General features: G+C 40.8%; 1 long non-coding RNA gene across 4 annotated transcripts in view; it reads left to right on the top strand.

Annotated features, from left to right (window-relative positions):
- The window catches only part of LOC109962415 (uncharacterized), a 34,263-nt gene that overhangs the window by 14,557 nt on the left and 6,668 nt on the right, over positions 1-13,038 (top strand). The window contains exons 3-4 of one of the 4 annotated variants that reach the window (XR_002275248.1): positions 5,816-5,904; positions 6,285-6,550. The exons of 1 other annotated variant lie outside the window; for it this stretch is intronic. This is a non-coding gene — a long non-coding RNA (uncharacterized LOC109962415). Of the gene's footprint in view, positions 1-5,815; positions 5,905-6,284; positions 6,551-13,038 lie in introns of those variants that run through there. 2 more of the 4 variants (XR_002275252.1, XR_002275250.1) reach the window with 2 other exon arrangements.

The raw sequence follows: 13,038 nt of genomic DNA, 5'->3' as shown, positions 1-13,038 counted from the left end.
CCCACACACCATGTTGAGCTTTTAAACTGTGCAGCCAGGCGAGTGGACTGTGAGACGTTTGAAGTCTACTTGTAGTGAAATAACCTTTGCTCAGACTATGCTGATATGTGCATCTATGTTTTGCTCCTTGAGCGTAATGCTAACAGTAGCACTGCTTTAATTGCCACTGTGGGTATGCATGCTTAAAATATATGGAGTAGTATGGTGCTAAATGAGTTGTAACATAGTGCAATAAAATGGTGAATGTGCATATGAAAAATCAAAGGTCTGATAGTAGCCATCTAATTGATCTTGCACTGCCCCAGTGCTGTACATCAAGTAGGCTGCAGACTGAATAACAACATTCCTCAGTTGCAGAGCTGCTCTGCAGAGACATACATAAGTGTACTAGTTGACCAGAACCTCAGCAGAACCAAATAGCTGTGGATAACCAGCAAACCTCAATAAAAAGGAAGTTATTGGTCAGAAACAGGAAAAACAAATCCCAACTGCAGTTTACAGTCTGTCATAAATACTGAAAGCAGTTATCTAACTCTTAGAAATAACTATATTAAAGGAGAATTATTTCCGGGAGTCAGCTTCCTAGTCGGAGATGTAACAGCATAAACATCTTGCTGCTGCATTAGACAGAGATCCTACCCTAAGATGCATTGTACCCTGAGTAAATGCTAATGAAAGCTTTGTTTGTGTTCCTCTTGCCTTCTGCATTTTTGCTCAAATTCCCTGCTAATTATGGCAATGTCTTGGTCAGCAGGTCCATTACTTTGGCTGAAATTGAATGATCTCGGCTACGGATGGGTTGCCTTGGAATTTGGTAAACAAGTTCATATCCCCCTTAATTGTAATAAATTTGGTGACCCCTGAACCTTTCTTCTTGCACCATGATTACATCAGAGTTTTAATTTGTCTAATATTTATTTTATGACCAAATAGCTGCAATAATAACTTTGCTGCAATAATTATAGTTACTTTGCCTTGCAGAACCACCAGCATGACTGCAGACTGTTTGTTCAGGCTTTAGTTTAGTTTAGCCTGACCAAATAGTTCCTATACCTCTTTGTCTTTATCCACTAATGTTGCATAATTAATCATAGGAGTGAATGCAGTGGTGCTGTGTGATGTTTTCTCCACTGTGAATGCAAAGACAGGTTTACTGCAGTGTTTATGGTATGGTGATGCTACAAATAAAGCTGCTGTTCAAGTTGAAATCTGCCCACCAGTGAACCTGTTACCCCCAGCTCATTACACTGGTTTTGATGTAGCTGTTTGACCCTGGAGTGCCTTAAATGTTACACTCTTTTTGCTTCTGATTGAAATCCTTCCCTAACTCATTACAGTCTGTGGTCTGCTGCAGTTATGCAGTAAACTCTGTGCACTTCTACCACACAGAACATTTCATCTCTGAGGCAGACGTGTCTTGTTTCATTTTAGCTCGTGCTCGGCTATCTCCTGTGATCTTTCAGCTGTGCAACTGCTGTCATGTCCACGTTCTCTCATCTCACATTCACTCTCCTGAAACCGGATTACAAAGAAACTGCACACTTTGTGCCAACAGATACAATGTATTTGGGTTAGATACCTACATGGCTGAATGTCAGCATCAGTCTCAGGTTGCATTCTGTAATATACAGTAGTCACCTTCAAGATCCAGTCGTGTGTGTACTAGCTGTTTGTGTTAGGTGCAGGGATAGAGTTGACAGTGCAGGGAATGGTGTCTTGTTTTGAGGACAAAAACTGAAGGCTTAGAGCTAATTGCTGTTTTGGACATTTATTCATGCAGTGCAGTAAGTAATGACATATGACAAGTACAGGGGAATGATCACGAGTGAATGTCATATGTAAGTGTGATTGTCTTGTCAGAATTTACCCTCAGATGTAATGGTTTTGAGCAAGTTGAAGGTACAGTCTCCAATTTCATTGCCAATATGATTTTATGAAGTGTTAAAATGTCCTCTTTTTGTCTTTCTGCCCTTCTTCATTGAATTGTGCATTTAAAAAGAAGCCATTGCCCTATATGTTAGGAACAGACACAAAAACCTGATATTTACTGTTGGCTTTTTTCATTTTCTGCTGTCAAACTTCATTGTGGATGCAAGAAATTAGCCAATATGATGTCTGTTCGCAGTGCTGGATCAACACTTAAAATACACCATTAAACAATAAAAGGGCAAATAAATGTGAAATGAGTTTAAATGAGAAGATTGATCCCACTCTCGTACCGGATCCGTCCGTTAAACTGAAGCTACAACTATCAGTTAGCTTACTCAGCATAAAGCAGTGTAACTCCTGGGACTTTTTCAATTTGGATCAAATCCAGTGTTTAGCAGTTTTAGTCCAATTTTATTTTTGATTTGTTACCTGTTCTCTCCCCCACAGAGTAGTGTATCTTTCAGAAGCTCAGTTCACTTTCTTGTTCACTAGGATATTGTTCATTGTCAGATTTTGGGTTAGGTTGTGCAACAGGTCAAGTGGTGAAACCAAGAGATATGTTGCTTTTACAGCAGTCGAGTGAATTTCACTAGGTGCGGTTTCTTGCATCAGACAACTGACCTGACTCTGTCTGACTGAAACATCATGCGTCTGTAAATCTCACCCGTCTGTCCACCTGAGTCGAGTTTAAACATTCACTGAGGCTGATTTGCTGATATTAGTGTGCAGAACACACACAGACCAGTGGACCCATGTGCAGATCGGGACAGGCCTGGCAGTGTAATGGTCGATACCACACAGGACCACAGATGGGTCCCCACACAGTGGAGCCGGCGGCTGGCGCCTCGGCCTGGACGCTGGCCAGATGGGCCACCCCGAGAGAGGCTCAGCCTGTTTGGCCCAAACAGACTGATCTTATTACTGAGGGCCAAGACCGGAGTCTGGTTCCAAACACATACACACACACACACACACACATACATCATCAGGGGAATCCATATTATCATGCCTGACCGTCAGAGGCTGGATTCACTCTGTTGTGTGTGTGTTTTCACCTGTGTGGTTTGTCAGATGTCGTTGCTGTTCAAACCAGAAAAATCTGGATCCTGTGGGTTTCTCATGTTAAGATAACAAAAAAAAAAAACAGAATGAAAAACTTATCTCAGGGAGAAGGTGTCTTCTCAGGTGCCTTAGGATGGGGGAATGCTGGATGTGCAGTCAGCTGTTATGGTCCAAGTTGTTTTTTGTGTGTACACTGCTGTATTTGTTCAGAGAGGAGCCTCGATCTTGTTAGCAGTCAGCCACTACTGCCCAGTATTTAATATTTAATGAATAAGAAAATAATATCTCTGATGCATCTTACATGAATCTAACTCTTATTTCATCTATTCAGAGCTGAATATTCAGAATGTAACCCCCAACCACCCACCCCCACCAAACACACGCATTTTTAAATATCAGATCTTAAAATTGTAAGAAGCAAAGGTTGCAGTTCGGAGGATTTGAGATCCCCAAATATGGATGGATGCTGCTGAATGTGAGGCAGGATGTTAGTGAGAATGTGCTCAGTATGTTCCCATGCAGGATAAATAAAAGTTTAAAAAGTCTATTTTTTAGATCACAGGTCTGACAGCAGAGCTGCATTCTTGTTAAAGTGGAGTGTCCGCAGTAACAAGAACAGACTGGTCCATCTGGAGTCCTATCTGCTTTCACCTAACGGCTGAACTGAAGGTCACGTGTAGTTATTTTCTGTTTCTCTGTCATCTGTTGTAGGGTTTTTTAAACATGCTAGCAACTTATGACAAGGCAGTGTCAGTCTGTCGATCTGTCTGTCCACCACTTTGGTCCAGACTAAAATATCCCAGCTCTCTCTCAGATTAATTGCAATGATCCTTCGTACAGGCATTCATGGTGCACTGAGGATGAATTCAGTTTACTGTACTTCGGTGATCGATTGACTTTCTTGTGATGCCACCATCAGGTTCATATTTGTCGATTTGAGCAAAATGTTTTGATGGATTGCTGTGCTGTTTTGTTCAGAGATCCAAGAGAAGACAAATCCTAAAATAATCGGAGTCCTGATAATATTAATTTGGTAGTAGGATAGGGTGAAATATGTATTTCAGGTCGTTAAATTAAATGACAGTTGTGACTTGACTTTACTGTAATCAGTGTTATATTTTTCAAATGCCAATTCAGCTGTATTATGTTGTCATTCACTCCCACCCTTAATTTTCCAACTGTAAATAATGTCTCTACATTAATAATAATACAACTGTATCTGAGGAGCAGGGCTTAATGTTGCATCCTGCCAAAAAGAAATGGATTTCCATTTCCATAGTGTCACCCACAGTAATATAACCTGTCCTGGTATTTATCCTCAAACTGACAGCTCTGAAACAGGATGAATGAGAACTCTCTCCCAAGGTCAAGGTCACAGTTTGAGCTGATTTAGGCTCCGAGCCCTGAGCATCTTCATTTGAAATTCACACAACATAAAGTCAGGTTTGACTGGCAGCGCCAGCAGTGCACGTGGGGGTTGTAATATTCACAGGAGCAGAGCAAGATGGATGGATAGGTTTTCTTACTGCACATTGATTTTCACATTTGGGTGATTAAGCTTGTTATCTGGCCCGCAGCTACATTAGCATGTGATTATCTTGGGTAACCTACAGAGACAAGCATATTAAAGTTTTGAGAACAAAGGCGGCTCATGGTGGTCACACGAGTCTCTTTCTGGATGCAGGAAGAAAAACAACATGGCAGCGTTTGGCCTGGGATCATGTTTAGCTCTGTGGTTCCTCTCAGTCTGCCCTCCTTCCCTCTTTTCTGTTTCCCCTTTCCTTTCCGTCCCCTAGAAAACATTCCTCCCCGACTCTTGTTTGCCAAGATTGGGGTTACCATGGCTACCAATTGGCACTTTATGAGCACCTCATCCCTCATCTAAATAGTCCTAGTTATCTATGGTAATGAAATGCACACACCATTATCTGGCTTAATGAAATACATTCTATTGTCTATGATTAAAAGGAGAAAGCTTTATTTCTCTGTAGTCTTGTGTTGTAGTGTTCCCTGGCTGCGATAACAACGGAAGCTGTGGGCTTTGTCAGACTGTGTTCTGTTGTGAGCTTTGGACAATAAAGAAACAATGTCCAGTTGCTGTGAGCAGCCCTGCTATGCAGCCTGTGTGCTCCAGAGGCTGTTTGATTGCACTAATTGGCCTGTCTCTACTCTCTTTGCTTCATGATGGACTCGCTGCTGCTGCTATGAGATCTGCTCCTAGACTAACACACGCTCATAAAAAAAGACAGATTATGGCAATAAAATTGTTATTTTTTGACAAGGCTACAACACAACGTGATACAGAAGAGCTGCACCGAGAAAAGCGAGCACAAGCAGAAATAGAACATTATTATTTAACAGTATCTGAATTTAAAATTTTTGCCTCTTATGTGGTTTTGTGTGAGGAAGAAAAAAGCAAATCACCTCCTACCAATATAGCACTATTCTTCTGTGCTGTAGTTTTCCATGGCCTTGAAATCCTTTGAAAAATCAACAACAGATATGCTCTAAAAATGTGCAGCTGATATTACTTGTTTCCCTTCAGTGATAAAAAAAGACAAAGTGAGAATAACAGTGAGAGTATACTTTTGTAAGAGCGCATCTGTGTGAGTGTGCCAGCGTCTATTTCCAATTCAAGCTGGGGCAATATCTGCAGATTGGATGGTTTAGTCGTTCTGCATTTCATGAGCCAGTCCTGTCACTAACAGTTATCTCCTCACTGCCCTCTGAGGAGTTGTCTAGGTGAAATGATTCTCTGAAGCTCTGAATAATGCATGAAATTACGTAATGCAAATGGAGGCTTTATTTCCCCTGCCTCTCGCAGACGCCGGAGCTGGGGCCACTGTATTAGAGCAGCAGAGGAGAAACAGTAGGAGTCCCCAGAGTAAAGGAACTACAGCAGAGAGCGAAAAGGTCAGAGATAAAACCTAGGGCTTCTCTTCATGTGCAGCTTTATCAGGTATGAGTCGGAGGTATTGCACACTGCATGGTAGAATTGTAGAGCGGGGCGTTATTCATAGGGCTATCATCTGAGGCTTTTTGTGTGGAGGCAGTGAAACATCCATTAAGCAATAGCCTGGCTGGTTTCCACACTGCCTGCCTGTAAACAGAAGTCCAATCAAATAGAAGTAATAACAGGAGAGCAGAGTGATGCTGAATCTTACCACATCAAGAAATGTCACTTGCCTTTTATGCACCAATTTAGGCTACATTAAACTGTTGTCAGGTCTCTGCTCCAACAAGTAGATGAGCCTTCGCACCATTTTTCTCCCTCTCTCTCTTTCTCTGTGTAGTGGGTAGACCTGAATGGCATTAATTGCCCCCTAAGATGACGGGCAGATGAAAGTGAGGTGGTGGTTTGCTGTGGGACATGGGGGCTGGTTACAAAGAGAGGCTGAGGGTGGCTGGCAGGTCTCGCTGACTTCAAAAGCAGATAAAGGACCTTTTTATACAAAAGATCCTCTTCCTTTTTTTTTTTTTTTTTGCTTAATCTTCGGATTCAGGGATTTATTTGTGCCAGCCTTCTTGCCTTTGTCCACTTTGTGTCAGGTTTTAACTGCAGAGGATTAAATTGCTGTTGCGGAAATCATTGTTTGTGTTTTCATCTGACTCCCATTGTGTTGTGACATAATCTACTGCTTTCCAACAATATGAGAGGTTCATCTCTCTCCTTTAGTGAGAAATGAACAGCGGATGGATCTGGTCACCTTGTTCATCTGAGGACACAGGCACAATATGTTGTTTTGTTTAAGCAGAGTGCTCTTAACTTTTTAAGTAGCTGTTTTGAAAATGAGGACGAGGAGGTCTTACTTGGAGGAGCCCTAGAACAGAGAGAAAGCACTGTGCTGCCATTGAATGTAACAAATGTGATGTTGTTTTGATTCTCTCTGCAAACAAAGGAGGTCTAACTGGAGAAAATCTGAGTGAGAACACACAGGTCCAGGGGATTGTATCAAACATATTCAGGGTTTGGAAAGGGGGTTCTTCTACACAAAGAAAACCTTGGACATAGCAATGAGAAGTGGAAATAAAAAGCAAATAAGTGATGCAGTGTTTATTCTCTGGTCCCAGTAAAGTGTGTCTGACTGGACCTAAACCTATAGCTCAGATTCCTCTCATTCTCTAGTGAAGGTATTGGTCCAGCCACACAGCCAGCCCTCCATCTGTCCATGAATAGGAGCAGTCACATTTCTGATAGCATTTAATGAAAAATCCACCCGGGCTTTGGAGAGGAGGGGGGTGTGGAGGTGGGGGGGGGTTGCACAGGAGTGCTCAACAAAGAGTGCCTTTCACTGGAGTGGAAAGCCTAGATTGCTCCCTCTCCCTCCCTGCCCCCTCTTCACTCTCTCATTTTGTCTTTTTTGATTCAACATCAAAAATGTGCCAAATGACTGGGCAGAAACCCCCAGAGGTTTTCAGTGGATATGTGTGCGCTCTGTGTGTGTGTGTGTGTGTGTGTGTGTGTGTGTGTGTTGAAAGTGTCACACAAAGGGACAGGTGTCTAGTGGTTTATGGTGGCAGTGGTGCAAAGGACACAAAGGTAAAAGCAAACAATTGGTGAGACCTCACTGACAAAGGTTTTCTCCTTGACTTGTTCTTTCTCTGACATTCAATCCTGAAACCAGTGGAAGAATCTAGAGCCTGTTTTGGCATTACATAATCATATTCCAGATTAATCCAAAATCCTGTGACTGTAAATGTAACTGAATATCCCTACAACAGCAAAGGATAATGCTGGTGTTATTCTTTATCTTTCTTATTGTGAATAAACCCATAAAAAGACCAAAAACAACAGCGTTGGTCTGTCTCTCTACTCGCTTCCTTGACCGTCTGGTTTTTACTGGTTAAAGATATAAATATTTAAAAATCTTTTAAGGTCACAAATATGTACTTTAATTTTTTTAAAAGATAAATAGTTTCCTAGTGCAGCTGGCCCTTGTAGTGTTTTTAAGCAAACATTACTCAAGTAGGAGTAAATAGTGTGTTTGCTGGGGACTATTTTCATCTGCAGACTTGGTGCTCTAGTGAGTATTTACATAGCAGGGCAGCGTCTGTGGGGTTGACTCAGTAGAAAGTACTTGGGTGTGTGTTCATGGTAATGAAGGAACATATCACCCAGCGTACCAGTGGCTCATTCATGTGTTTTTAATAAATGTTGTTTGTGGGATCAATTCAGTGTTAGTTGTTGTCCTTACATTGGATTTGTTAACAATTATTTGTATCTATGTAGCCTCCAGAGGTTCACAGTGGGAATGAATGGAAGGAATTAAATTCTTTTGAATTCCCTCAGTGTATGTTTTTAATTCTCCCGATCCAAAGAAACAGTTACTGTGTTGGTCCACTCCGGTTATGATACACTGCCAAGTTAAGGAAACACTGCAGATGCAGTAGAAAGGAGAGATGTATTTATTGCTCCTTTCTGACCTGTATTTCCGTTATTGTTTCCATTGTATTCATATCAGTGAGTCTAGGCTAAAACAGTAGAAACATACATTATCTCAGGGAACGTACAGATGAAAATGAGCCTTTTGGCTAAATCTGACATATTTACATCTTTGATGTTAATGTGTAAAAGAAATAATGCAGTACAGTTCAATAGCAGCACAAAAAACAGCCTCCTAAATGATCACACGGCTGAATAGACACCTCTCTATAACAAACTGAACATTATCACCTTCCTGAAAGAGAATTTATTGCAACACTGTTGTGTTAGACAGCAGTAGATTTAGTTACCTGCAAGTGTACCTAATAAACTGTTAGCTGAGTGCAAGATTTTTGGACTCACCTCAGCAGACAGATCTGAATGTGCACTGATTTTATTGTGACAGTCTGTGAACTGTAGAACATCACCAGATTCATCCTTCATCTCAAGGACCCAAACCACAATAGGTGTCAATTTATATAGAGACTAATTTCCAAACAATTCTGTTGGAAGACATGCACAGAAATATGTTTGTGTCAGACTGACTTCCAGCAGATCCTCGTGGAGACAACAGAAACCAGAAATATCTGATCCCTTTTTGATTTTTTTTTTCTGTGCATGTACTGTCTTCCTACTTTACATACAATAAACAACCCAACAGGTGTGAAACTACCTGAGAAAAGCTTTCTTCCCTGATCTGACATCGATTAGAGGCCACTGCCCTTTCTCATTTCTCACTCTGGACAGAGAGGACACTTGGCCGTCACTACGATCTCAGGAGTTTTTGTTTCTTTATCAAGCAAAGCAAACAGCAGCACAGTCTTGTTTGAGTTTGCTTTTGTTCTCCTTGAAGGAGGTCAGTCAGACAAAAACTCATTTGCTCATTTGCTGCTGGAGCTGTTTAGCATTGGGTTTATCTTCATTTATATTACAAACAAACCACTAAGGGCACATTTTGGTAATAGAACAGCACAAATTGATTCTCTCTTTTTTTTTTTTTTTGCTCATATCTAAAATGTTAATCAATAGCCCGAGAGGTTGTGGTCAGTCTTCAGAGGAATGTGCAACAGCGAGCTGATAAAGAGTCTACACAGGTTCCCTAGATGCTGGTGTTTTTTTTAATATGCTAAATGGATTACTGACTGGATGAAGGGTTTGGTGTAAAACTATTTCAACAAAGGAACACTTCTCTTACAAAGTGACTCATAGCAGAAACAAAAAGGAACATCACAGGTTTCATTTTCAATATAGAGATTGCTTAAAAAACACCCTAAACAATCTCAGGTACCTGCAGTAAATGACTATAATTTAGTTTATCAAAATATAAGGTTTCTATGTATGTTGTTTTCTGTGTCTCTCTGACAGCTGATAGCTTCTTGTTTGTATTGTTCTTATTAGTATATTGTCAGTACCTTCCTGTCTGTCAACAGATTTCTTTTTGGCCTTTTTGCTTAATGGTGCATTAATGTTTCACATATTGTCTGATAAATCAAGTGAAAATCAGACAAGACTGTACCCTCCCCTAGTAATAACAAGCTAACATGCTTGTTTTTGTAACATTAGTGACCTAACATTTTACCTTTGTACTGATTTAATACGGGAGTAACTTGAGCTTTGTTTACTGTTAGTGTTTGTGTCACACTAGCAATAACCAAGCATTCTACTGGACTGACACATTTATTTGTTAGTCACTTAACACTAGCTTTGGTCTTACTTGACCCTCTGGGCTGAAAAGAAATTAGAACAGCTTTAAATCAGAGTTTACAGCCATTCTAATGGCTCAGTGAGGAGTACCTAGGCACAGTGGTACTTTGTGCATAATGCTAATATGTTCATAATAATAATGCTAATATATTGGTGTTTAGCGGGTATGAGGTTTATTTTCACCACCTTAGTCTAGCTTGCTAGCATGCTACGATAACTCATTAGCACTAAAAAGTACAGCTGGGGATGATGGGAATGTCATCAGGCTGCTGGTATTTGGTCATTAGATGATAGCAAGGAAAGGAGACAGAAAGTTATGTGACCTACAAAGTTATTACACTTCATCCTGAGGGGGACATTAATGTCTGTACCAAATTTCATGGCAATTCATCTCATAGCGGTCGAGACATTTCATTTGGAGCCACAAATATCACGTCATGGTGGCACTAAAAATCAGAGGAGCACCAAAGTCTCATCATTTGAGAACTATGAATGCTTTAACAAAATGTTATGGCAATCCATCCAATATCTTTTAGGAATTTCTATAGTGGTGGACCAGTCGAAACATTACCATCCCAGAATCCATGAGTTAAATTCGAAACATTACCATCCCAGAATCCATGCTCCTAGTGGTTAAACATTACTAATTATATGATGAAGTTGTTACACATGAATTCTTCATCAATTGACTACTTCTTATTTTAGCCCAAAGTATGACATTTTAACTATCATAGCTTCTCATGTTTTACAGTAGTAAACCCTGAGTGATAAAGTTGTCCATCTCTGCATGTCCCTCTGCTGCGTGAAGTCAAGATACAGATGGCATTTTTCTGCTTGTTGCCCCTGAAATGGATTCCTTCTTACAATCTGTCCATTAATCACAATCATAAACGGTAGGTGAACTATAGGCTTCAGTGACTGTACAACAGTGACAGCTGGATAGTGGAAATGTGTGTGGAGGACTGGGGAGGCAGAGCTGGGCTGTTTACATGTTTATGCAGGGGAGGCTGCTGCACAACTAGAGCCAGATCTTACTGGACACAGTTACCAACACACTTGTGGTTCAGTTGCCAGGACAGAAATTAAAAAGAGAGAAAGCAGGTTTCTTTATGGTACAACTGGGATGCAACTGTTAGAGTTAGAGGGGGGTAAAAGTGTAAAAGCATAGATTTGCCCCTGCATAAAAGCCCCTGAGGAGGCTGCAGTCCATGTGCACATCTGAATGACGATTAACTGTAATTACCTAAGCAATACCTGGCCTGCATGCCAGGAGGCAGCCCAAGATTAATGGGGCTCTGCTGAAAATGGAACAAAAGCTCACATTTCCGAGGTAATGAATCGCTCTGGTATTAAGGCATCTTCACATGGGCCACCCAGGCCCCCAGGGACGTTCATTTTAGCAAGGAGGGATAGATGGATCATCTACAGCATTTTCAAACAGGGAAGGTGAGCAGGAGGAAGTCTTAAATCGCCCCAGACATCCTGGTTGGTACACAAACCCCTATAACAAGAAGAGAGATTAACAGCCTCCTCAGTGCTTTTTAAATGGGTGGTAAACACTACACAGCAAACCGTCTTGTTTGCCCTGTCCTACTCGTACACAAGGTGTTTAAACAATAAAGCCTGGTGTGGTCCAAACTGGTCAGATAATAGACATTTGACTAGAATGATGCCTGAAGGAGTGAGTGTCAAAATCCTGTTCATAAACACCAGTCCTTTTAAAAAGGTGACTTTAACGGAGCTGACATGCCACTCAACATTATCTGTATTGAAGGAAGCAGGTTCCACTTGTACAGGAAGCACACAGTTTGGTAAAGCCTGCAGGGCAAAGTTTTACTACAAATGTCTCCTGTTATAAATCACTGTTTGAGAAATAACCCACAGATTAATGGCTGTAGGTTAATCTATGGGTTTTGAAAAATGATCGACACAAAACGGGAAACAGCCACTGGACAATGTGTGAAAGGGTCATGTGAGATTTAGTATAAAGTGTTCTGCAGGAATGAGGACTGGTGACATATGGAAATGGGCATCAATTATTGGAAGTAAAACTCCTTGAGGCAACAATGGCAGAATTTACAGGTCGTGACATTTTTCATGCCCTTGAACATTACCTCCAGATATATAGGTCGACAGCAAGATGAATTACAACCTAACTCATAAGGGTTTAATGATAACAGTGCACAACAGGCCACATATTTCTTCCCAATTAAGTCTCACAAATACTTGAAGGAAATGCAAGTTGAGGCATGCCCAGCTTTACATCACCTTATGTTCAGTGGTGCCTTGGAGACCCACTTGTTTACAAGTCTAATCATATTAATGACACATGGCTCCCACGTAAGCTATTTCTCAATCAGTCACAGTGATTAAACCCAAAAGGTGACAACACTCAAAATTTGTGCCTGTGCACGTCTGAAGAAGATGATGTTAGATTCAACCTTTTAACTGCCATTTATCAGAGCAGACAACAAACGGAGTCATTGGCATTATCCTTCTCGCCCTGCAGTCTCTGGATGTAAACATAAACATGCACATAAAAACCTGATTTATTCAAATGAAAACAAACACACCAAAGTTAAACTTTACATAGCTACATTGGGGCAAATAAGTATTTGATGCACTGCCGATTTTCCAAGTTTTCCCACTTACAGAGAATGGACAGTTCTGTAATGTTCATCGTAGGTACACCTCAACTGTGAGAGACAGAATCTACCAAAAATTCCAGTAAATCACATTGTTAGATTTTTAAATAATTTATTTCCATTTTATTGCATGAAATAAGTATTTGATCACCTACCAACCAGCAAGAATTCTGGCTCTCACAGACCTGTTAGTTTGTCTTTAAGAAGCCCTCCTATCCTCCACTCATTGCCTGTATTAATTGCACCTGTTTGAACTCGTTACCTGTATAAAAGACA

Source organism: Monopterus albus, unplaced genomic scaffold, assembly GCF_001952655.1.
Source record: "Monopterus albus unplaced genomic scaffold, M_albus_1.0 scaffold64.1, whole genome shotgun sequence".
Taxonomy (NCBI): Eukaryota; Metazoa; Chordata; class Actinopteri; order Synbranchiformes; family Synbranchidae; genus Monopterus; species Monopterus albus.
The sequence above is the reverse complement of the archived record's forward strand: the minus strand, read 5'-3'. Positions and strand labels throughout refer to the sequence as shown.